This window comes from Pseudorasbora parva, chromosome 2 (genome assembly GCF_024679245.1).
Source record: "Pseudorasbora parva isolate DD20220531a chromosome 2, ASM2467924v1, whole genome shotgun sequence".
In the NCBI taxonomy this organism is placed as follows: Eukaryota; Metazoa; Chordata; class Actinopteri; order Cypriniformes; family Gobionidae; genus Pseudorasbora; species Pseudorasbora parva.
Window position 1 is genome coordinate 64103425 of NC_090173.1, and position 18070 is coordinate 64121494.

Sequence of the window (18070 nt, forward strand, 5' to 3'; positions counted from 1 at the left end):
TAAAGAGTGACACCTGATTTACTTAAAGAAGCTCCACTTGCCTTTCCACTCGTGTGAAATGAAAGAGTTTCTAAAAACTAATGAGTGCAAGCGCCGTGTCTCTCGTGCCGACCAAACGAGGGCGAGCTGCGTGTCGAGCATTGGTGGTTCAGTGGTAGAATTCTCGCCTGCCACGCGGGAGGCCCGGGTTCGATTCCCGGCCAATGCAAATAGTTTGTTTGGGACTTCCAGAAGTCTGTTTCTGTAAAGCCTGCTTATGTCGCTACTGCTGATCAGCATTACTGACTGTGATTAAAAGTTAAAGAGTGACACCTGATTTACTTAAAGAAGCTCCAGTTGCCTTTCCACTCGTGTGATATGAAAGAGTTTCTAAAAACTAATGAGTGCAAGCGCCGCGTCTCTCGTGCCGACCAAACGAGGGCGAGCTGCGTGTCGAGCATTGGTGGTTCAGTGGTAGAATTCTCGCCTGCCACGCGGGAGGCCCGGGTTCGATTCCCGGCCAATGCAAATAGTTTGTTTGGGACTTCCAGAAGTCTGTTTCTGTAAAGCCTGCTTATGTCGCTACTGCTGATCAGCATTACTGACTGTGATTAAAAGTTAAAGAGTGACACCTGATTTACTTAAAGAAGCTCCAGTTGCCTTTCCACTCGTGTGAAATGAAAGAGTTTCTAAAAACTAATGAGTGCAAGCGCCGCGTCTCTCGTGCCGACCACACGAGGGCAGGCTGCGTGTCGAGCATTGGTGGTTCAGTGGTAGAATTCTCGCCTGCCACGCGGGAGGCCCGGGTTCGATTCCCGGCCAATGCAAAAAGTTTGTTTGGGACTTCCAGAAGTCTGCTTCTGTAAAGCCTGCTTATGTCGCTTCTGCTGATCAGCATTACTGACTGTGATTAAAAGTTAAAGAGTGACACCTGATTTACTTAAAGAAGCTCCAGTTGCCTTTCCACTCGTGTGATATGAAAGAGTTTCTAAAAACTAATGAGTGCAAGCGCCGCGTCTCTCGTGCCGACCACACGAGGGCAGGCTGCGTGTCGAGCATTGGTGGTTCAGTGGTAGAATTCTCGCCTGCCACGCGGGAGGCCCGGGTTCGATTCCCGGCCAATGCAAAAAGTTTGTTTGGGACTTCCAGAAGTCTGTTTCTGTAAAGCCTTCTTATGTCGCTTCTGCTGATCAGCATTACTGACTGTGATTAAAAGTTAAAGAGTGACACCTGATTTACTTAAAGAAGCTCCAGTTGCCTTTCCACTCGTGTGATATGAAAGAGTTTCTAAAAACTAATGAGTGCAAGCGCCGCGTCTCTCGTGCCGACCACACGAGGGCAGGCTGCGTGTCGAGCATTGGTGGTTCAGTGGTAGAATTCTCGCCTGCCACGCGGGAGGCCCGGGTTCGATTCCCGGCCAATGCAAAAAGTTTGTTTGGGACTTCCAGAAGTCTGCTTCTGTAAAGCCTGCTTATGTCGCTTCTGCTGATCAGCATTACTGACTGTGATTAAAAGTTAAAGAGTGACACCTGATTTACTTAAAGAAGCTCCACTTGCCTTTCCACTCGTGTGAAATGAAAGAGTTTCTAAAAACTAATGAGTGCAAGCGCCGTGTCTCTCGTGCCGACCAAACGAGGGCGAGCTGCGTGTCGAGCATTGGTGGTTCAGTGGTAGAATTCTCGCCTGCCACGCGGGAGGCCCGGGTTCGATTCCCGGCCAATGCAAATAGTTTGTTTGGGACTTCCAGAAGTCTGTTTCTGTAAAGCCTGCTTATGTCGCTACTGCTGATCAGCATTACTGACTGTGATTAAAAGTTAAAGAGTGACACCTGATTTACTTAAAGAAGCTCCAGTTGCCTTTCCACTCGTGTGAAATGAAAGAGTTTCTAAAAACTAATGAGTGCAAGCGCCGCGTCTCTCGTGCCGACCACACGAGGGCAGGCTGCGTGTCGAGCATTGGTGGTTCAGTGGTAGAATTCTCGCCTGCCACGCGGGAGGCCCGGGTTCGATTCCCGGCCAATGCAAAAAGTTTGTTTGGGACTTCCAGAAGTCTGTTTCTGTAAAGCCTTCTTATGTCGCTTCTGCTGATCAGCATTACTGACTGTGATTAAAAGTTAAAGAGTGACACCTGATTTACTTAAAGAAGCTCCAGTTGCCTTTCCACTCGTGTGATATGAAAGAGTTTCTAAAAACTAATGAGTGCAAGCGCCGCGTCTCTCGTGCCGACCAAACGAGGGCGAGCTGCGTGTCGAGCATTGGTGGTTCAGTGGTAGAATTCTCGCCTGCCACGCGGGAGGCCCGGGTTCGATTCCCGGCCAATGCAAAAAGTTTGTTTGGGACTTCCAGAAGTCTGTTTCTGTAAAGCCTTCTTATGTCGCTTCTGCTGATCAGCATTACTGACTGTGATTAAAAGTTAAAGAGTGACACCTGATTTACTTAAAGAAGCTCCAGTTGCCTTTCCACTCGTGTGATATGAAAGAGTTTCTAAAAACTAATGAGTGCAAGCGCCGCGTCTCTCGTGCCGACCAAACGAGGGCGAGCTGCGTGTCGAGCATTGGTGGTTCAGTGGTAGAATTCTCGCCTGCCACGCGGGAGGCCCGGGTTCGATTCCCGGCCAATGCAAAAAGTTTGTTTGGGACTTCCAGAAGTCTGCTTCTGTAAAGCCTGCTTATGTCGCTTCTGCTGATCAGCATTACTGACTGTGATTAAAAGTTAAAGAGTGACACCTGATTTACTTAAAGAAGCTCCAGTTGCCTTTCCACTCGTGTGATATGAAAGAGTTTCTAAAAACTAATGAGTGCAAGCGCCGCGTCTCTCGTGCCGACCAAACGAGGGCGAGCTGCGTGTCGAGCATTGGTGGTTCAGTGGTAGAATTCTCGCCTGCCACGCGGGAGGCCCGGGTTCGATTCCCGGCCAATGCAAAAAGTTTGTTTGGGACTTCCAGAAGTCTGCTTCTGTAAAGCCTGCTTATGTCGCTTCTGCTGATCAGCATTACTGACTGTGATTAAAAGTTAAAGAGTGACACCTGATTTACTTAAAGAAGCTCCAGTTGCCTTTCCACTCGTGTGATATGAAAGAGTTTCTAAAAACTAATGAGTGCAAGCGCCGCGTCTCTCGTGCCGACCAAACGAGGGCGAGCTGCGTGTCGAGCATTGGTGGTTCAGTGGTAGAATTCTCGCCTGCCACGCGGGAGGCCCGGGTTCGATTCCCGGCCAATGCAAAAAGTTTGTTTGGGACTTCCAGAAGTCTGCTTCTGTAAAGCCTGCTTATGTCGCTTCTGCTGATCAGCATTACTGACTGTGATTAAAAGTTAAAGAGTGACACCTGATTTACTTAAAGAAGCTCCAGTTGCCTTTCCACTCGTGTGATATGAAAGAGTTTCTAAAAACTAATGAGTGCAAGCGCCGCGTCTCTCGTGCCGACCAAACGAGGGCAGGCTGCGTGTCGAGCATTGGTGGTTCAGTGGTAGAATTCTCGCCTGCCATGCGGGAGGCCCGGGTTCGATTCCCGGCCAATGCAAAAAGTTTGTTTGGGACTTCCAGAAGTCTGTTTCTGTAAAGCCTTCTTATGTCGCTTCTGCTGATCAGCATTACTGACTGTGATTAAAAGTTAAAGAGTGACACCTGATTTACTTAAAGAAGCTCCACTTGCCTTTCCACTCGTGTGAAATGAAAGAGTTTCTAAAAACTAATGAGTGCAAGCGCCGTGTCTCTCGTGCCGACCAAACGAGGGCGAGCTGCGTGTCGAGCATTGGTGGTTCAGTGGTAGAATTCTCGCCTGCCACGCGGGAGGCCCGGGTTCGATTCCCGGCCAATGCAAATAGTTTGTTTGGGACTTCCAGAAGTCTGTTTCTGTAAAGCCTGCTTATGTCGCTACTGCTGATCAGCATTACTGACTGTGATTAAAAGTTAAAGAGTGACACCTGATTTACTTAAAGAAGCTCCAGTTGCCTTTCCACTCGTGTGAAATGAAAGAGTTTCTAAAAACTAATGAGTGCAAGCGCCGCGTCTCTCGTGCCGACCACACGAGGGCGAGCTGCGTGTCGAGCATTGGTGGTTCAGTGGTAGAATTCTCGCCTGCCACGCGGGAGGCCCGGGTTCGATTCCCGGCCAATGCAAAAAGTTTGTTTGGGACTTCCAGAAGTCTGTTTCTGTAAAGCCTTCTTATGTCGCTTCTGCTGATCAGCATTACTGACTGTGATTAAAAGTTAAAGAGTGACACCTGATTTACTTAAAGAAGCTCCAGTTGCCTTTCCACTCGTGTGATATGAAAGAGTTTCTAAAAACTAATGAGTGCAAGCGCCGCGTCTCTCGTGCCGACCAAACGAGGGCGAGCTGCGTGTCGAGCATTGGTGGTTCAGTGGTAGAATTCTCGCCTGCCACGCGGGAGGCCCGGGTTCGATTCCCGGCCAATGCAAAAAGTTTGTTTGGGACTTCCAGAAGTCTGTTTCTGTAAAGCCTTCTTATGTCGCTTCTGCTGATCAGCATTACTGACTGTGATTAAAAGTTAAAGAGTGACACCTGATTTACTTAAAGAAGCTCCACTTGCCTTTCCACTCGTGTGAAATGAAAGAGTTTCTAAAAACTAATGAGTGCAAGCGCCGTGTCTCTCGTGCCGACCAAACGAGGGCGAGCTGCGTGTCGAGCATTGGTGGTTCAGTGGTAGAATTCTCGCCTGCCACGCGGGAGGCCCGGGTTCGATTTCCGGCCAATGCAAAAAGTTTGTTTGGGACATCCAGAAGTCTGTTTCTGTAAAGCCTTCTTATGTCGCTTCTGCTGATCAGCATTACTGACTGTGATTAAAAGTTAAAGAGTGACACCTGATTTACTTAAAGAAGCTCCAGTTGCCTTTCCACTCGTGTGAAATGAAAGAGTTTCTAAAAACTAATGAGTGCAAGCGCCGCGTCTCTCGTGCCGACCACACGAGGGCAGGCTGCGTGTCGAGCATTGGTGGTTCAGTGGTAGAATTCTCGCCTGCCACGCGGGAGGCCCGGGTTCGATTCCCGGCCAATGCAAAAAGTTTGTTTGGGACTTCCAGAAGTCTGTTTCTGTAAAGCCTTCTTATGTCGCTTCTGCTGATCAGCATTACTGACTGTGATTAAAAGTTAAAGAGTGACACCTGATTTACTTAAAGAAGCTCCAGTTGCCTTTCCACTCGTGTGATATGAAAGAGTTTCTAAAAACTAATGAGTGCAAGCGCCGCGTCTCTCGTGCCGACCAAACGAGGGCGAGTTGCGTGTCGAGCATTGGTGGTTCAGTGGTAGAATTCTCGCCTGCCACGCGGGAGGCCCGGGTTCGATTCCCGGCCAATGCAAAAAGTTTGTTTGGGACTTCCAGAAGTCTGCTTCTGTAAAGCCTGCTTATGTCGCTTCTGCTGATCAGCATTACTGACTGTGATTAAAAGTTAAAGAGTGACACCTGATTTACTTAAAGAAGCTCCAGTTGCCTTTCCACTCGTGTGATATGAAAGAGTTTCTAAAAACTAATGAGTGCAAGCGCCGCGTCTCTCGTGCCGACCAAACGAGGGCAGGCTGCGTGTCGAGCATTGGTGGTTCAGTGGTAGAATTCTCGCCTGCCATGCGGGAGGCCCGGGTTCGATTCCCGGCCAATGCAAAAAGTTTGTTTGGGACTTCCAGAAGTCTGTTTCTGTAAAGCCTTCTTATGTCGCTTCTGCTGATCAGCATTACTGACTGTGATTAAAAGTTAAAGAGTGACACCTGATTTACTTAAAGAAGCTCCAGTTGCCTTTCCACTCGTGTGAAATGAAAGAGTTTCTAAAAACTAATGAGTGCAAGCGCCGCGTCTCTCGTGCCGACCACACGAGGGCGAGCTGCGTGTCGAGCATTGGTGGTTCAGTGGTAGAATTCTCGCCTGCCACGCGGGAGGCCCGGGTTCGATTCCCGGCCAATGCAAAAAGTTTGTTTGGGACTTCCAGAAGTCTGTTTCTGTAAAGCCTTCTTATGTCGCTTCTGCTGATCAGCATTACTGACTGTGATTAAAAGTTAAAGAGTGACACCTGATTTACTTAAAGAAGCTCCACTTGCCTTTCCACTCGTGTGATATGAAAGAGTTTCTAAAAACTAATGAGTGCAAGCGCCGCGTCTCTCGTGCCGACCAAACGAGGGCGAGCTGCGTGTCGAGCATTGGTGGTTCAGTGGTAGAATTCTCGCCTGCCACGCGGGAGGCCCGGGTTCGATTCCCGGCCAATGCAAAAAGTTTGTTTGGGACTTCCAGAAGTCTGTTTCTGTAAAGCCTTCTTATGTCGCTTCTGCTGATCAGCATTACTGACTGTGATTAAAAGTTAAAGAGTGACACCTGATTTACTTAAAGAAGCTTCACTTGCCTTTCCACTCGTGTGAAATGAAAGAGTTTCTAAAAACTAATGAGTGCAAGCGCCGTGTCTCTCGTGCCGACCAAACGAGGGCGAGCTGCGTGTCGAGCATTGGTGGTTCAGTGGTAGAATTCTCGCCTGCCACGCGGGAGGCCCGGGTTCGATTCCCGGCCAATGCAAAAAGTTTGTTTGGGACTTCCAGAAGTCTGTTTCTGTAAAGCCTTCTTATGTCGCTTCTGCTGATCAGCATTACTGACTGTGATTAAAAGTTAAAGAGTGACACCTGATTTACTTAAAGAAGCTCCAGTTGCCTTTCCACTCGTGTGAAATGAAAGAGTTTCTAAAAACTAATGAGTGCAAGCGCCGCGTCTCTCGTGCCGACCACACGAGGGCAGGCTGCGTGTCGAGCATTGGTGGTTCAGTGGTAGAATTCTCGCCTGCCACGCGGGAGGCCCGGGTTCGATTCCCGGCCAATGCAAAAAGTTTGTTTGGGACTTCCAGAAGTCTGTTTCTGTAAAGCCTTCTTATGTCGCTTCTGCTGATCAGCATTACTGACTGTGATTAAAAGTTAAAGAGTGACACCTGATTTACTTAAAGAAGCTCCACTTGCCTTTCCACTCGTGTGATATGAAAGAGTTTCTAAAAACTAATGAGTGCAAGCGCCGCGTCTCTCGTGCCGACCAAACGAGGGCGAGCTGCGTGTCGAGCATTGGTGGTTCAGTGGTAGAATTCTCGCCTGCCACGCGGGAGGCCCGGGTTCGATTCCCGGCCAATGCAAAAAGTTTGTTTGGGACTTCCAGAAGTCTGTTTCTGTAAAGCCTTCTTATGTCGCTTCTGCTGATCAGCATTACTGACTGTGATTAAAAGTTAAAGAGTGACACCTGATTTACTTAAAGAAGCTCCAGTTGCCTTTCCACTCGTGTGATATGAAAGAGTTTCTAAAAACTAATGAGTGCAAGCGCCGCGTCTCTCGTGCCGACCAAACGAGGGCGAGCTGCGTGTCGAGCATTGGTGGTTCAGTGGTAGAATTCTCGCCTGCCACGCGGGAGGCCCGGGTTCGATTCCCGGCCAATGCAAAAAGTTTGTTTGGGACTTCCAGAAGTCTGCTTCTGTAAAGCCTGCTTATGTCGCTTCTGCTGATCAGCATTACTGACTGTGATTAAAAGTTAAAGAGTGACACCTGATTTACTTAAAGAAGCTCCAGTTGCCTTTCCACTCGTGTGATATGAAAGAGTTTCTAAAAACTAATGAGTGCAAGCGCCGCGTCTCTCGTGCCGACCAAACGAGGGCAGGCTGCTTGTCGAGCATTGGTGGTTCAGTGGTAGAATTCTCGCCTGCCACGCGGGAGGCCCGGGTTCGATTCCCGGCCAATGCAAATAGTTTGTTTGGGACTTCCAGAAGTCTGCTTCTGTAAAGCCTGCTTATGTCGCTTCTGCTGATCAGCATTACTGACTGTGATTAAAAGTTAAAGAGTGACACCTGATTTACTTAAAGAAGCTCCAGTTGCCTTTCCACTCGTGTGATATGAAAGAGTTTCTAAAAACTAATGAGTGCAAGCGCCGCGTCTCTCGTGCCGACCACACGAGGGCAGGCTGCGTGTCGAGCATTGGTGGTTCAGTGGTAGAATTCTCGCCTGCCACGCGGGAGGCCCGGGTTCGATTCCCGGCCAATGCAAAAAGTTTGTTTGGGACTTCCAGAAGTCTGCTTCTGTAAAGCCTGCTTATGTCGCTTCTGCTGATCAGCATTACTGACTGTGATTAAAAGTTAAAGAGTGACACCTGATTTACTTAAAGAAGCTCCAGTTGCCTTTCCACTCGTGTGATATGAAAGAGTTTCTAAAAACTAATGAGTGCAAGCGCCGCGTCTCTCGTGCCGACCAAACGAGGGCAGGCTGCTTGTCGAGCATTGGTGGTTCAGTGGTAGAATTCTCGCCTGCCACGCGGGAGGCCCGGGTTCGATTCCCGGCCAATGCAAATAGTTTGTTTGGGACTTCCAGAAGTCTGTTTCTGTAAAGCCTGCTTATGTCGCTACTGCTGATCAGCATTACTGACTGTGATTAAAAGTTAAAGAGTGACACCTGATTTACTTAAAGAAGCTCCAGTTGCCTTTCCACTCGTGTGAAATGAAAGAGTTTCTAAAAACTAATGAGTGCAAGCGCCGCGTCTCTCGTGCCGACCACACGAGGGCAGGCTGCGTGTCGAGCATTGGTGGTTCAGTGGTAGAATTCTCGCCTGCCACGCGGGAGGCCCGGGTTCGATTCCCGGCCAATGCAAAAAGTTTGTTTGGGACTTCCAGAAGTCTGCTTCTGTAAAGCCTGCTTATGTCGCTTCTGCTGATCAGCATTACTGACTGTGATTAAAAGTTAAAGAGTGACACCTGATTTACTTAAAGAAGCTCCAGTTGCCTTTCCACTCGTGTGATATGAAAGAGTTTCTAAAAACTAATGAGTGCAAGCGCCGCGTCTCTCGTGCCGACCAAACGAGGGCGAGCTGCGTGTCGAGCATTGGTGGTTCAGTGGTAGAATTCTCGCCTGCCACGCGGGAGGCCCGGGTTCGATTCCCGGCCAATGCAAAAAGTTTGTTTGGGACTTCCAGAAGTCTGCTTCTGTAAAGCCTGCTTATGTCGCTTCTGCTGATCAGCATTACTGACTGTGATTAAAAGTTAAAGAGTGACACCTGATTTACTTAAAGAAGCTCCAGTTGCCTTTCCACTCGTGTGATATGAAAGAGTTTCTAAAAACTAATGAGTGCAAGCGCCGCGTCTCTCGTGCCGACCAAACGAGGGCGAGCTGCGTGTCGAGCATTGGTGGTTCAGTGGTAGAATTCTCGCCTGCCACGCGGGAGGCCCGGGTTCGATTCCCGGCCAATGCAAAAAGTTTGTTTGGGACTTCCAGAAGTCTGCTTCTGTAAAGCCTGCTTATGTCGCTTCTGCTGATCAGCATTACTGACTGTGATTAAAAGTTAAAGAGTGACACCTGATTTACTTAAAGAAGCTCCACTTGCCTTTCCACTCGTGTGAAATGAAAGAGTTTCTAAAAACTAATGAGTGCAAGCGCCGTGTCTCTCGTGCCGACCAAACGAGGGCGAGCTGCGTGTCGAGCATTGGTGGTTCAGTGGTAGAATTCTCGCCTGCCACGCGGGAGGCCCGGGTTCGATTCCCGGCCAATGCAAATAGTTTGTTTGGGACTTCCAGAAGTCTGTTTCTGTAAAGCCTGCTTATGTCGCTACTGCTGATCAGCATTACTGACTGTGATTAAAAGTTAAAGAGTGACACCTGATTTACTTAAAGAAGCTCCAGTTGCCTTTCCACTCGTGTGATATGAAAGAGTTTCTAAAAACTAATGAGTGCAAGCGCCGCGTCTCTCGTGCCGACCAAACGAGGGCGAGCTGCGTGTCGAGCATTGGTGGTTCAGTGGTAGAATTCTCGCCTGCCACGCGGGAGGCCCGGGTTCGATTCCCGGCCAATGCAAATAGTTTGTTTGGGACTTCCAGAAGTCTGTTTCTGTAAAGCCTGCTTATGTCGCTACTGCTGATCAGCATTACTGACTGTGATTAAAAGTTAAAGAGTGACACCTGATTTACTTAAAGAAGCTCCAGTTGCCTTTCCACTCGTGTGAAATGAAAGAGTTTCTAAAAACTAATGAGTGCAAGCGCCGCGTCTCTCGTGCCGACCACACGAGGGCAGGCTGCGTGTCGAGCATTGGTGGTTCAGTGGTAGAATTCTCGCCTGCCACGCGGGAGGCCCGGGTTCGATTCCCGGCCAATGCAAAAAGTTTGTTTGGGACTTCCAGAAGTCTGCTTCTGTAAAGCCTGCTTATGTCGCTTCTGCTGATCAGCATTACTGACTGTGATTAAAAGTTAAAGAGTGACACCTGATTTACTTAAAGAAGCTCCAGTTGCCTTTCCACTCGTGTGATATGAAAGAGTTTCTAAAAACTAATGAGTGCAAGCGCCGCGTCTCTCGTGCCGACCAAACGAGGGCGAGCTGCGTGTCGAGCATTGGTGGTTCAGTGGTAGAATTCTCGCCCGCCACGCGGGAGGCCCGGGTTCGATTCCCGGCCAATGCAAAAAGTTTGTTTGGGACTTCCAGAAGTCTGTTTCTGTAAAGCCTTCTTATGTCGCTTCTGCTGATCAGCATTACTGACTGTGATTAAAAGTTAAAGAGTGACACCTGATTTACTTAAAGAAGCTCCAGTTGCCTTTCCACTCGTGTGATATGAAAGAGTTTCTAAAAACTAATGAGTGCAAGCGCCGCGTCTCTCGTGCCGACCAAACGAGGGCGAGCTGCGTGTCGAGCATTGGTGGTTCAGTGGTAGAATTCTCGCCTGCCACGCGGGAGGCCCGGGTTCGATTCCCGCCCAATGCAAAAAGTTTGTTTGGGACTTCCAGAAGTCTGTTTCTGTAAAGCCTTCTTATGTCGCTTCTGCTGATCAGCATTACTGACTGTGATTAAAAGTTAAAGAGTGACACCTGATTTACTTAAAGAAGCTCCAGTTGCCTTTCCACTCGTGTGAAATGAAAGAGTTTCTAAAAACTAATGAGTGCAAGCGCCGCGTCTCTCGTGCCGACCACACGAGGGCAGGCTGGGTGTCAAGCATTGGTGGTTCAGTGGTAGAATTCTCGCCTGCCACGCGGGAGGCCCGGGTTCCATTCCCGGCCAATGCAAAAAGTTTGTTTGGGACTTCCAGAAGTCTGTTTCTGTAAAGCCTTCTTATGTCGCTTCTGCTGATCAGCATTACTGACTGTGATTAAAAGTTAAAGAGTGACACCTGATTTACTTAAAGAAGCTCCAGTTGCCTTTCCACTCGTGTGAAATGAAAGAGTTTCTAAAAACTAATGAGTGCAAGCGCCGCGTCTCTCGTGCCGACCACACGAGGGCAGGCTGGGTGTCAAGCATTGGTGGTTCAGTGGTAGAATTCTCGCCTGCCACGCGGGAGGCCCGGGTTCCATTCCCGGCCAATGCAAAAAGTTTGTTTGGGACTTCCAGAAGTCTGTTTCTGTAAAGCCTGCTTATGTCGCTTCTGCTGATCAGCATTACTGACTGTGATTAAAAGTTAAAGAGTGACACCTGATTTACTTAAAGAAGCTCCAGTTGCCTTTCCACTCGTGTGATATGAAAGAGTTTCTAAAAACTAATGAGTGCAAGCGCCGCGTCTCTCGTGCCGACCAAACGAGGGCGAGCTGCGTGTCGAGCATTGGTGGTTCAGTGGTAGAATTCTCGCCTGCCACGCGGGAGGCCCGGGTTCGATTCCCGGCCAATGCAAAAAGTTTGTTTGGGACTTCCAGAAGTCTGCTTCTGTAAAGCCTGCTTATGTCGCTTCTGCTGATCAGCATTACTGACTGTGATTAAAAGTTAAAGAGTGACACCTGATTTACTTAAAGAAGCTCCACTTGCCTTTCCACTCGTGTGAAATGAAAGAGTTTCTAAAAACTAATGAGTGCAAGCGCCGTGTCTCTCGTGCCGACCAAACGAGGGCGAGCTGCGTGTCGAGCATTGGTGGTTCAGTGGTAGAATTCTCGCCTGCCACGCGGGAGGCCCGGGTTCGATTCCCGGCCAATGCAAATAGTTTGTTTGGGACTTCCAGAAGTCTGTTTCTGTAAAGCCTGCTTATGTCGCTACTGCTGATCAGCATTACTGACTGTGATTAAAAGTTAAAGAGTGACACCTGATTTACTTAAAGAAGCTCCAGTTGCCTTTCCACTCGTGTGATATGAAAGAGTTTCTAAAAACTAATGAGTGCAAGCGCCGCGTCTCTCGTGCCGACCAAACGAGGGCGAGCTGCGTGTCGAGCATTGGTGGTTCAGTGGTAGAATTCTCGCCTGCCACGCGGGAGGCCCGGGTTCGATTCCCGGCCAATGCAAATAGTTTGTTTGGGACTTCCAGAAGTCTGTTTCTGTAAAGCCTGCTTATGTCGCTACTGCTGATCAGCATTACTGACTGTGATTAAAAGTTAAAGAGTGACACCTGATTTACTTAAAGAAGCTCCAGTTGCCTTTCCACTCGTGTGAAATGAAAGAGTTTCTAAAAACTAATGAGTGCAAGCGCCGCGTCTCTCGTGCCGACCACACGAGGGCAGGCTGCGTGTCGAGCATTGGTGGTTCAGTGGTAGAATTCTCGCCTGCCACGCGGGAGGCCCGGGTTCGATTCCCGGCCAATGCAAAAAGTTTGTTTGGGACTTCCAGAAGTCTGCTTCTGTAAAGCCTGCTTATGTCGCTTCTGCTGATCAGCATTACTGACTGTGATTAAAAGTTAAAGAGTGACACCTGATTTACTTAAAGAAGCTCCAGTTGCCTTTCCACTCGTGTGATATGAAAGAGTTTCTAAAAACTAATGAGTGCAAGCGCCGCGTCTCTCGTGCCGACCAAACGAGGGCGAGCTGCGTGTCGAGCATTGGTGGTTCAGTGGTAGAATTCTCGCCCGCCACGCGGGAGGCCCGGGTTCGATTCCCGGCCAATGCAAAAAGTTTGTTTGGGACTTCCAGAAGTCTGTTTCTGTAAAGCCTTCTTATGTCGCTTCTGCTGATCAGCATTACTGACTGTGATTAAAAGTTAAAGAGTGACACCTGATTTACTTAAAGAAGCTCCAGTTGCCTTTCCACTCGTGTGATATGAAAGTTTCTAAAAACTAATGAGTGCAAGCGCCGCGTCTCTCGTGCCGACCAAACGAGGGCGAGCTGCGTGTCGAGCATTGGTGGTTCAGTGGTAGAATTCTCGCCTGCCACGCGGGAGGCCCGGGTTCGATTCCCGCCCAATGCAAAAAGTTTGTTTGGGACTTCCAGAAGTCTGTTTCTGTAAAGCCTTCTTATGTCGCTTCTGCTGATCAGCATTACTGACTGTGATTAAAAGTTAAAGAGTGACACCTGATTTACTTAAAGAAGCTCCAGTTGCCTTTCCACTCGTGTGAAATGAAAGAGTTTCTAAAAACTAATGAGTGCAAGCGCCGCGTCTCTCGTGCCGACCACACGAGGGCAGGCTGGGTGTCAAGCATTGGTGGTTCAGTGGTAGAATTCTCGCCTGCCACGCGGGAGGCCCGGGTTCCATTCCCGGCCAATGCAAAAAGTTTGTTTGGGACTTCCAGAAGTCTGTTTCTGTAAAGCCTTCTTATGTCGCTTCTGCTGATCAGCATTACTGACTGTGATTAAAAGTTAAAGAGTGACACCTGATTTACTTAAAGAAGCTCCAGTTGCCTTTCCACTCGTGTGAAATGAAAGAGTTTCTAAAAACTAATGAGTGCAAGCGCCGCGTCTCTCGTGCCGACCACACGAGGGCAGGCTGGGTGTCAAGCATTGGTGGTTCAGTGGTAGAATTCTCGCCTGCCACGCGGGAGGCCCGGGTTCCATTCCCGGCCAATGCAAAAAGTTTGTTTGGGACTTCCAGAAGTCTGTTTCTGTAAAGCCTTCTTATGTCGCTTCTGCTGATCAGCATTACTGACTGTGATCATAAGTTAAAGGGTGACACCTGATTTACTTAAAGAAGCTCCAGTTGCCTTTCCACTGGTGTGAAATGAAAGAGTTTCTAAAAACTAATGAGTGCAAGCGCCGCGTCTCTCGTGCCGACCAAACGAGGGCGAGCTGCGTGTCGAGCATTGGTGGTTCAGTGGTAGAATTCTCGCCTGCCACGCGGGAGGCCCGGGATCTATTCCCGGCCAATGCAAAAAGTTTGTTTGGGACTTCCAGAAGTCTGTTTCTGTAAAGCCTTCTTATGTCGCTTCTGCTGATCAGCATTACTGACTGGGATTATAAGTTAAATAGCAATATCCTGCCATCATCGTGAAGCACCAAATGATCGCAACTCGTAAAAGGGGACTTAATGCAAGATCAATATGTGTTCCTCATCTGCCGTCTCTTTCGACGAGCCAAGAAGCATGCCCTCGCTCACTGTAAGCACAGGTGGCTTTGCAGCTGAGCATTGGTGGTTCAGTGGTAGAATTCTCGCCTCCCACGCGAGAGACCCGGGTCCGATTCCCGGCCAATGCAAGGGCTTTTATCTGTTGTGCCAGAAATGAGGGTGTTTCTACATTTAGCATTGAGGGTGACACATGATTTACTTAAAGAAGCCCCAGCTGCCTATCCATTCGTGTGAAAAGTGAACTGTCGAAGCATGACCGTCACTTAATATGCGTGCGTTTGGCAACCGGACCGCGCTCCTCTCACAGGCACCTGATCTGGCTCTTGCTTCTGTCACAACGAGCTAATGAGTGCGAGCGGCTCGTCTCTCGTGGCGACCACACGAGGGCAGGCTGCGTGTCGAGCATTGGTGGTTCAGTGGTAGAATTCTCGCCTGCCACGCGGGAGGCCCGGGTTCGATTCCCGGCCAATGCAAAAAGTTTGTTTGGGACTTCCAGAAGTCTGTTTCTGTAAAGCCTTCTTATGTCGCTTCTGCTGATCAGCATTACTGACTGTGATCATAAGTTAAAGGGTGACACCTGATTTACTTAAAGAAGCTCCAGTTGCCTTTCCACTGGTGTGAAATGAAAGAGTTTCTAAAAACTAATGAGTGCAAGCGCCGCGTCTCTCGTGCCGACCAAACGAGGGCGAGCTGCGTGTCGAGCATTGGTGGTTCAGTGGTAGAATTCTCGCCTGCCACGCGGGCGGCCCGGGTTCGATTCCCGGCCAATGCAAAAAGTTTGTTTGGGACTTCCAGAAGTCTGTTTCTGTAAAGCCTTCTTATGTCGCTTCTGCTGATCAGCATTACTGACTGTGATCATAAGTTAAAGGGTGACACCTGATTTACTTAAAGAAGCTCCAGTTGCCTTTCCACTGGTGTGAAATGAAAGAGTTTCTAAAAACTAATGAGTGCAAGCGCCGCGTCTCTCGTGCCGACCAAACGAGGGCGAGCTGCGTGTCGAGCATTGGTGGTTCAGTGGTAGAATTCTCGCCTGCCACGCGGGAGGCCCGGGTTCGATTCCCGGCCAATGCAAAAAGTTTGTTTGGGACTTCCAGAAGTCTGTTTCTGTAAAGCCTTCTTATGTCGCTTCTGCTGATCAGCATTACTGACTGTGATCATAAGTTAAAGGGTGACACCTGATTTACTTAAAGAAGCTCCAGTTGCCTTTCCACTGGTGTGAAATGAAAGAGTTTCTAAAAACTAATGAGTGCAAGCGCCGCGTCTCTCGTGCCGACCAAACGAGGGCGAGCTGCGTGTCGAGCATTGGTGGTTCAGTGGTAGAATTCTCGCCTGCCACGCGGGAGGCCCGGGATCTATTCCCGGCCAATGCAAAAAGTTTGTTTGGGACTTCCAGAAGTCTGTTTCTGTAAAGCCTTCTTATGTCGCTTCTGCTGATCAGCATTACTGACTGGGATTATAAGTTAAATAGCAATATCCTGCCATCATCGTGAAGCACCAAATGATCGCAACTCGTAAAAGGGGACTTAATGCAAGATCAATATGTGTTCCTCATCTGCCGTCTCTTTCGACGAGCCAAGAAGCATGCCCTCGCTCACTGTAAGCACAGGTGGCTTTGCAGCTGAGCATTGGTGGTTCAGTGGTAGAATTCTCGCCTCCCACGCGAGAGACCCGGGTCCGATTCCCGGCCAATGCAAGGGCTTTTATCTGTTGTGCCAGAAATGAGGGTGTTTCTACATTTAGCATTGAGGGTGACACATGATTTACTTAAAGAAGCCCCAGCTGCCTATCCATTCGTGTGAAAAGTGAACTGTCGAAGCATGACCGTCACTTAATATGCGTGCGTTTGGCAACCGGACCGCGCTCCTCTCACAGGCACCTGATCTGGCTCTTGCTTCTGTCACAACGAGCTAATGAGTGTGAGCGGCTCGTCTCTCGTGGCGACCACACGAGGGCAGGCTGCGTGTCGAGCATTGGTGGTTCAGTGGTAGAATTCTCGCCTGCCACGGGGGAGGCCCGGGTTAGATTCCCGGCCAATGCAAAAAGTTTGTTTGGGACTTCCAGAAGTCTGTTTCTGTAAAGCCTTCTTATGTCGCTTCTGCTGATCAGCATTACTGACTGTGATCATAAGTTAAAGGGTGACACCTGATTTACTTAAAGAAGCTCCAGTTGCCTTTCCACTGGTGTGAAATGAAAGAGTTTCTAAAAACTAATGAGTGCAAGCGCCGCGTCTCTCGTGCCGACCAAACGAGGGCGAGCTGCGTGTCGAGCATTGGTGGTTCAGTGGTAGAATTCTCGCCTGCCACGCGGGCGGCCCGGGTTCGATTCCCGGCCAATGCAAAAAGTTTGTTTGGGACTTCCAGAAGTCTGTTTCTGTAAAGCCTTCTTATGTCGCTTCTGCTGATCAGCATTACTGACTGTGATCATAAGTTAAAGGGTGACACCTGATTTACTTAAAGAAGCTCCAGTTGCCTTTCCACTGGTGTGAAATGAAAGAGTTTCTAAAAACTAATGAGTGCAAGCGCCGCGTCTCTCGTGCCGACCAAACGAGGGCGAGCTGCGTGTCGAGCATTGGTGGTTCAGTGGTAGAATTCTCGCCTGCCACGCGGGAGGCCCGGGTTCGATTCCCGGCCAATGCAAAAAGTTTGTTTGGGACTTCCAGAAGTCTGTTTCTGTAAAGCCTTCTTATGTCGCTTCTGCTGATCAGCATTACTGACTGTGATCATAAGTTAAAGGGTGACACCTGATTTACTTAAAGAAGCTCCAGTTGCCTTTCCACTGGTGTGAAATGAAAGAGTTTCTAAAAACTAATGAGTGCAAGCGCCGCGTCTCTCGTGCCGACCAAACGAGGGCGAGCTGCGTGTCGAGCATTGGTGGTTCAGTGGTAGAATTCTCGCCTGCCACGCGGGAGGCCCGGGATCTATTCCCGGCCAATGCAAAAAGTTTGTTTGGGACTTCCAGAAGTCTGTTTCTGTAAAGCCTTCTTATGTCGCTTCTGCTGATCAGCATTACTGACTGGGATTATAAGTTAAATAGCAATATCCTGCCATCATCGTGAAGCACCAAATGATCGCAACTCGTAAAAGGGGACTTAATGCAAGATCAATATGTGTTCCTCATCTGCCGTCTCTTTCGACGAGCCAAGAAGCATGCCCTCGCTCACTGTAAGCACAGGTGGCTTTGCAGCTGAGCATTGGTGGTTCAGTGGTAGAATTCTCGCCTCCCACGCGAGAGACCCGGGTCCGATTCCCGGCCAATGCAAGGGCTTTTATCTGTTGTGCCAGAAATGAGGGTGTTTCTACATTTAGCATTGAGGGTGACACATGATTTACTTAAAGAAGCCCCAGCTGCCTATCCATTCGTGTGAAAAGTGAACTGTCGAAGCATGACCGTCACTTAATATGCGTGCGTTTGGCAACCGGACCGCGCTCCTCTCACAGGCACCTGATCTGGCTCTTGCTTCTGTCACAACGAGCTAATGAGTGCGAGCGGCTCGTCTCTCGTGGCGACCACACGAGGGCAGGCTGCGTGTCGAGCATTGGTGGTTCAGTGGTAGAATTCTCACCTGCCACGGGGGAGGCCCGGGTTAGATTCCCGGCCAATGCAAAAAGTTTGTTTGGGACTTCCAGAAGTCTGTTTCTGTAAAGCCTTCTTATGTCGCTTCTGCTGATCAGCATTACTGACTGTGATCATAAGTTAAAGGGTGACACCTGATTTACTTAAAGAAGCTCCAGTTGCCTTTCCACTGGTGTGAAATGAAAGAGTTTCTAAAAACTAATGAGTGCAAGCGCCGCGTCTCTCGTGCCGACCAAACGAGGGCGAGCTGCGTGTCGAGCATTGGTGGTTCAGTGGTAGAATTCTCGCCTGCCACGCGGGCGGCCCGGGTTCGATTCCCGGCCAATGCAAAAAGTTTGTTTG

At 49.1% G+C, this 18070-nt stretch overlaps 41 non-coding genes across 41 annotated transcripts; all 41 read left to right on the top strand.

The window, feature by feature from the left end:
- The first annotated feature begins 137 nt into the window (after positions 1 to 137).
- On the top strand, positions 138 to 208 carry trnag-gcc (transfer RNA glycine (anticodon GCC)). The gene has a single exon. It is a non-coding gene; the product is annotated as a tRNA-Gly (tRNA).
- A 228-nt stretch (positions 209 to 436) lies between these two features.
- On the top strand, positions 437 to 507 carry trnag-gcc (transfer RNA glycine (anticodon GCC)). Its single transcript has one exon. It is a non-coding gene; the product is annotated as a tRNA-Gly (tRNA).
- A 228-nt stretch (positions 508 to 735) lies between these two features.
- trnag-gcc (transfer RNA glycine (anticodon GCC)) lies at positions 736 to 806 on the top strand. The gene has a single exon. It is a non-coding gene; the product is annotated as a tRNA-Gly (tRNA).
- A 228-nt stretch (positions 807 to 1034) lies between these two features.
- On the top strand, positions 1035 to 1105 carry trnag-gcc (transfer RNA glycine (anticodon GCC)). The gene has a single exon. It is a non-coding gene; the product is annotated as a tRNA-Gly (tRNA).
- Positions 1106 to 1333: 228 nt separating this feature from the next.
- Positions 1334 to 1404, top strand: trnag-gcc (transfer RNA glycine (anticodon GCC)). Its single transcript has one exon. It is a non-coding gene; the product is annotated as a tRNA-Gly (tRNA).
- Positions 1405 to 1632: 228 nt separating this feature from the next.
- trnag-gcc (transfer RNA glycine (anticodon GCC)) lies at positions 1633 to 1703 on the top strand. Its single transcript has one exon. It is a non-coding gene; the product is annotated as a tRNA-Gly (tRNA).
- A 228-nt stretch (positions 1704 to 1931) lies between these two features.
- trnag-gcc (transfer RNA glycine (anticodon GCC)) lies at positions 1932 to 2002 on the top strand. The gene has a single exon. It is a non-coding gene; the product is annotated as a tRNA-Gly (tRNA).
- A 228-nt stretch (positions 2003 to 2230) lies between these two features.
- Positions 2231 to 2301, top strand: trnag-gcc (transfer RNA glycine (anticodon GCC)). Its single transcript has one exon. It is a non-coding gene; the product is annotated as a tRNA-Gly (tRNA).
- Positions 2302 to 2529: 228 nt separating this feature from the next.
- trnag-gcc (transfer RNA glycine (anticodon GCC)) lies at positions 2530 to 2600 on the top strand. The gene has a single exon. It is a non-coding gene; the product is annotated as a tRNA-Gly (tRNA).
- Positions 2601 to 2828: 228 nt separating this feature from the next.
- trnag-gcc (transfer RNA glycine (anticodon GCC)) lies at positions 2829 to 2899 on the top strand. The gene has a single exon. It is a non-coding gene; the product is annotated as a tRNA-Gly (tRNA).
- A 228-nt stretch (positions 2900 to 3127) lies between these two features.
- trnag-gcc (transfer RNA glycine (anticodon GCC)) lies at positions 3128 to 3198 on the top strand. Its single transcript has one exon. It is a non-coding gene; the product is annotated as a tRNA-Gly (tRNA).
- A 527-nt stretch (positions 3199 to 3725) lies between these two features.
- Positions 3726 to 3796, top strand: trnag-gcc (transfer RNA glycine (anticodon GCC)). Its single transcript has one exon. It is a non-coding gene; the product is annotated as a tRNA-Gly (tRNA).
- Positions 3797 to 4024: 228 nt separating this feature from the next.
- trnag-gcc (transfer RNA glycine (anticodon GCC)) lies at positions 4025 to 4095 on the top strand. The gene has a single exon. It is a non-coding gene; the product is annotated as a tRNA-Gly (tRNA).
- Positions 4096 to 4323: 228 nt separating this feature from the next.
- Positions 4324 to 4394, top strand: trnag-gcc (transfer RNA glycine (anticodon GCC)). Its single transcript has one exon. It is a non-coding gene; the product is annotated as a tRNA-Gly (tRNA).
- Positions 4395 to 4921: 527 nt separating this feature from the next.
- trnag-gcc (transfer RNA glycine (anticodon GCC)) lies at positions 4922 to 4992 on the top strand. Its single transcript has one exon. It is a non-coding gene; the product is annotated as a tRNA-Gly (tRNA).
- A 228-nt stretch (positions 4993 to 5220) lies between these two features.
- Positions 5221 to 5291, top strand: trnag-gcc (transfer RNA glycine (anticodon GCC)). The gene has a single exon. It is a non-coding gene; the product is annotated as a tRNA-Gly (tRNA).
- A 527-nt stretch (positions 5292 to 5818) lies between these two features.
- On the top strand, positions 5819 to 5889 carry trnag-gcc (transfer RNA glycine (anticodon GCC)). The gene has a single exon. It is a non-coding gene; the product is annotated as a tRNA-Gly (tRNA).
- A 228-nt stretch (positions 5890 to 6117) lies between these two features.
- trnag-gcc (transfer RNA glycine (anticodon GCC)) lies at positions 6118 to 6188 on the top strand. Its single transcript has one exon. It is a non-coding gene; the product is annotated as a tRNA-Gly (tRNA).
- A 228-nt stretch (positions 6189 to 6416) lies between these two features.
- Positions 6417 to 6487, top strand: trnag-gcc (transfer RNA glycine (anticodon GCC)). The gene has a single exon. It is a non-coding gene; the product is annotated as a tRNA-Gly (tRNA).
- Positions 6488 to 6715: 228 nt separating this feature from the next.
- Positions 6716 to 6786, top strand: trnag-gcc (transfer RNA glycine (anticodon GCC)). The gene has a single exon. It is a non-coding gene; the product is annotated as a tRNA-Gly (tRNA).
- A 228-nt stretch (positions 6787 to 7014) lies between these two features.
- Positions 7015 to 7085, top strand: trnag-gcc (transfer RNA glycine (anticodon GCC)). Its single transcript has one exon. It is a non-coding gene; the product is annotated as a tRNA-Gly (tRNA).
- Positions 7086 to 7313: 228 nt separating this feature from the next.
- trnag-gcc (transfer RNA glycine (anticodon GCC)) lies at positions 7314 to 7384 on the top strand. Its single transcript has one exon. It is a non-coding gene; the product is annotated as a tRNA-Gly (tRNA).
- A 228-nt stretch (positions 7385 to 7612) lies between these two features.
- On the top strand, positions 7613 to 7683 carry trnag-gcc (transfer RNA glycine (anticodon GCC)). Its single transcript has one exon. It is a non-coding gene; the product is annotated as a tRNA-Gly (tRNA).
- Positions 7684 to 7911: 228 nt separating this feature from the next.
- On the top strand, positions 7912 to 7982 carry trnag-gcc (transfer RNA glycine (anticodon GCC)). The gene has a single exon. It is a non-coding gene; the product is annotated as a tRNA-Gly (tRNA).
- Positions 7983 to 8210: 228 nt separating this feature from the next.
- Positions 8211 to 8281, top strand: trnag-gcc (transfer RNA glycine (anticodon GCC)). The gene has a single exon. It is a non-coding gene; the product is annotated as a tRNA-Gly (tRNA).
- A 228-nt stretch (positions 8282 to 8509) lies between these two features.
- On the top strand, positions 8510 to 8580 carry trnag-gcc (transfer RNA glycine (anticodon GCC)). The gene has a single exon. It is a non-coding gene; the product is annotated as a tRNA-Gly (tRNA).
- A 228-nt stretch (positions 8581 to 8808) lies between these two features.
- trnag-gcc (transfer RNA glycine (anticodon GCC)) lies at positions 8809 to 8879 on the top strand. Its single transcript has one exon. It is a non-coding gene; the product is annotated as a tRNA-Gly (tRNA).
- Positions 8880 to 9107: 228 nt separating this feature from the next.
- Positions 9108 to 9178, top strand: trnag-gcc (transfer RNA glycine (anticodon GCC)). Its single transcript has one exon. It is a non-coding gene; the product is annotated as a tRNA-Gly (tRNA).
- Positions 9179 to 9406: 228 nt separating this feature from the next.
- Positions 9407 to 9477, top strand: trnag-gcc (transfer RNA glycine (anticodon GCC)). Its single transcript has one exon. It is a non-coding gene; the product is annotated as a tRNA-Gly (tRNA).
- A 228-nt stretch (positions 9478 to 9705) lies between these two features.
- trnag-gcc (transfer RNA glycine (anticodon GCC)) lies at positions 9706 to 9776 on the top strand. The gene has a single exon. It is a non-coding gene; the product is annotated as a tRNA-Gly (tRNA).
- Positions 9777 to 10004: 228 nt separating this feature from the next.
- Positions 10005 to 10075, top strand: trnag-gcc (transfer RNA glycine (anticodon GCC)). The gene has a single exon. It is a non-coding gene; the product is annotated as a tRNA-Gly (tRNA).
- A 1424-nt stretch (positions 10076 to 11499) lies between these two features.
- On the top strand, positions 11500 to 11570 carry trnag-gcc (transfer RNA glycine (anticodon GCC)). Its single transcript has one exon. It is a non-coding gene; the product is annotated as a tRNA-Gly (tRNA).
- A 228-nt stretch (positions 11571 to 11798) lies between these two features.
- On the top strand, positions 11799 to 11869 carry trnag-gcc (transfer RNA glycine (anticodon GCC)). The gene has a single exon. It is a non-coding gene; the product is annotated as a tRNA-Gly (tRNA).
- Positions 11870 to 12097: 228 nt separating this feature from the next.
- On the top strand, positions 12098 to 12168 carry trnag-gcc (transfer RNA glycine (anticodon GCC)). The gene has a single exon. It is a non-coding gene; the product is annotated as a tRNA-Gly (tRNA).
- Positions 12169 to 12396: 228 nt separating this feature from the next.
- On the top strand, positions 12397 to 12467 carry trnag-gcc (transfer RNA glycine (anticodon GCC)). Its single transcript has one exon. It is a non-coding gene; the product is annotated as a tRNA-Gly (tRNA).
- A 1745-nt stretch (positions 12468 to 14212) lies between these two features.
- trnag-ccc (transfer RNA glycine (anticodon CCC)) lies at positions 14213 to 14283 on the top strand. The gene has a single exon. It is a non-coding gene; the product is annotated as a tRNA-Gly (tRNA).
- Positions 14284 to 14557: 274 nt separating this feature from the next.
- Positions 14558 to 14628, top strand: trnag-gcc (transfer RNA glycine (anticodon GCC)). The gene has a single exon. It is a non-coding gene; the product is annotated as a tRNA-Gly (tRNA).
- Positions 14629 to 15155: 527 nt separating this feature from the next.
- Positions 15156 to 15226, top strand: trnag-gcc (transfer RNA glycine (anticodon GCC)). The gene has a single exon. It is a non-coding gene; the product is annotated as a tRNA-Gly (tRNA).
- Positions 15227 to 15777: 551 nt separating this feature from the next.
- Positions 15778 to 15848, top strand: trnag-ccc (transfer RNA glycine (anticodon CCC)). The gene has a single exon. It is a non-coding gene; the product is annotated as a tRNA-Gly (tRNA).
- An 872-nt stretch (positions 15849 to 16720) lies between these two features.
- Positions 16721 to 16791, top strand: trnag-gcc (transfer RNA glycine (anticodon GCC)). The gene has a single exon. It is a non-coding gene; the product is annotated as a tRNA-Gly (tRNA).
- Positions 16792 to 17342: 551 nt separating this feature from the next.
- Positions 17343 to 17413, top strand: trnag-ccc (transfer RNA glycine (anticodon CCC)). The gene has a single exon. It is a non-coding gene; the product is annotated as a tRNA-Gly (tRNA).
- The last annotated feature ends 657 nt before the right edge of the window (positions 17414 to 18070 follow it).